The following is a 2,209-nucleotide window of genomic DNA, read 5'->3' on the forward strand; positions in this document are numbered from 1 at the left end:
GCACATATAATATAGACACAGAGCCACATTTTGTTACACAGGTTCCACCGGTTTCATTTTTTAATTTTTTTTAAAAAAATTAAAATAAAATAACATATCACACAGTATACGCAGTAACCACCAAGTATGGAGAGCAAGATAATAAATTCATTTTTTGTATATTATGTATGTCACTACTAATTCATTTTTTTTTAAATTAAATTTGAAACTGATTTTGATTATAATATGTATGTCACTGCCATTTCATTTTTTTGTTGAGCATTCAGCAGTAGCTTTGGAGGAGTTGACAGAAGATATCATGGAATAGAAGAGTCAACATTCAATAGCTGATCATGATCCTCAAAATAGTTAGTCAGTTGGTCAATGACTTTAATATTTCAATTAGTTCCATGATTGTGGATTTGTGATCTTAATGTGTATTTTGGTGGAAGAAGTTGCTGTAAGAATGAGAATGTTGCATTTAATTATGTTTTCATATTGGATTGATGAAGTTAAATGTAATTTATTTTGATTTGAATTAGATCAAACAGATTTAACATGATTTGAATTAATATCATTTTGTGTTTAGTCGGGTCGTGTCCTGTAAAAACAGGTTGTGCTTAAATTCGGGTTGTATCGTGTCAACCCGTTTAATTTGAAGTTCGTGTTCGGGTTAAGTTTTATAACACGAAGTGTTAATCGTGTCGTGTTCGGGTTGAGCTTATTCGTATTCGTGTCAGACCCAGGTTGACCCGAACCCGACCCATGAACACGAATTGCCACCCCTATATTCACCTCAAGTTTTTTCTTTCTTCTTTTTTAATTGTTGCACGATAAAAGTTCGAAAAATCTCCTATGGTTTAATATTTTATTACTTATCTCCTTTTACTTATCTTTTTTAATCGCTTACCTCCTCCATGTTTCTTTACTTGTTCACTAGGGCAAAACAAGTTTGCCTAATATTTAATGGTGTTAAAGGTGGATACAGATAGGAAAAATGACAAATGAAGTAAGTGATAGAAAAAAAATACAAGCAGTTAAATGATTTAAAGGTTTTTGAATTTTTTTTAAAATATAATGACAGTTTTACCAAAAAATTGATAAATGGCTTGCGATCCCATCTAATACAAAAGTAAAAATATAAATAACCAAAAGTTGTTGGTCTTGTGACGACCAGTTGTTAGATTCTAGTATTTGAATTATTTAAAAAGTAATGGGTTCGATGCATGAGAACTGCAACTCTTGGGAAGGGTGGGAGATTGAAATCGTATTAATTGAACTTGTTAGAGTTTTGGATAGCGGTTGATATTTAAAAAAAAAAAAACACCAATTGATATTAACCAAAAAAACAAAAACAAAAGTAACTATAAGAAGGTGTTTGGTTTATCTTTATTATTAATTTTTATTAATATATTTCCACTAATAATTGAATTAGTTATAAGAATATCACATTGTGTTCATTAATTTCTGTTTTTAACATAAAATAATGAAAATATCAAACTCTTATCTATAAGAAAAAGAGCTGAGGTCTTAAAAATAGTGGATCCGGAACAAAAGTAGTTGTATATTATTAAGGATAATATGAACGGGCCTTGGGTTCTATTATTTTTATTCGGAATGGGTCTCCTCTTTAATGTTAACAAAAATTTAAGGTCGTGCTTGTTCTTGGGTTAGACCAATATATTTCCCATTAATATATCTGCCCCGTACATGGAAGCCTAGCCTGATAACAAGTAAATTAAATTGAGCCAGCCCCATACAAGTGCAAATAATTCAGAACACTTTTGGGCTGGAAATAACCCTGAGAAGCTTCTTCTTCTTTTTTTTTTTGGAAAGTTGAGAAGCTGTTGAGAGAATGCCTTCTCTCTCTTTCGGAGAAATCGCCCAGAGTAAGACATGAAAATTAGTAACATAATAAAGGCTCTACGTTAAGTTGGGGTGTTCATCAACCGATCAAAACTGATTCAAATCGCAATAACCGAACCGAAAAAGCGATAATCGAATAAACCGAAAACCGAAAAAAACCGCAAATTTTAATTGGATTGGATCGGTTTTCGGATTGGTCAATGAAAACCGATCTAATCCAAACCGATCCAATATATTAATTTTTCTCTACCTACTTGGATTTTTTCCCAATCATAGCCCAAAAATTTATAAATCAAAGACTCATTAACCCATCAACTAAACCCAAGAAAAAGTCTAGTCATATCTTATTAACAAAATTTAATTT

The sequence above is a fragment of the Gastrolobium bilobum genome, unplaced genomic scaffold, assembly GCF_033153095.1.
Source record: "Gastrolobium bilobum isolate Gb01-03AN ecotype WA unplaced genomic scaffold, APGP_CSIRO_Gbil_v1 utg5369, whole genome shotgun sequence".
Classification (NCBI taxonomy): Eukaryota; Viridiplantae; Streptophyta; class Magnoliopsida; order Fabales; family Fabaceae; genus Gastrolobium; species Gastrolobium bilobum.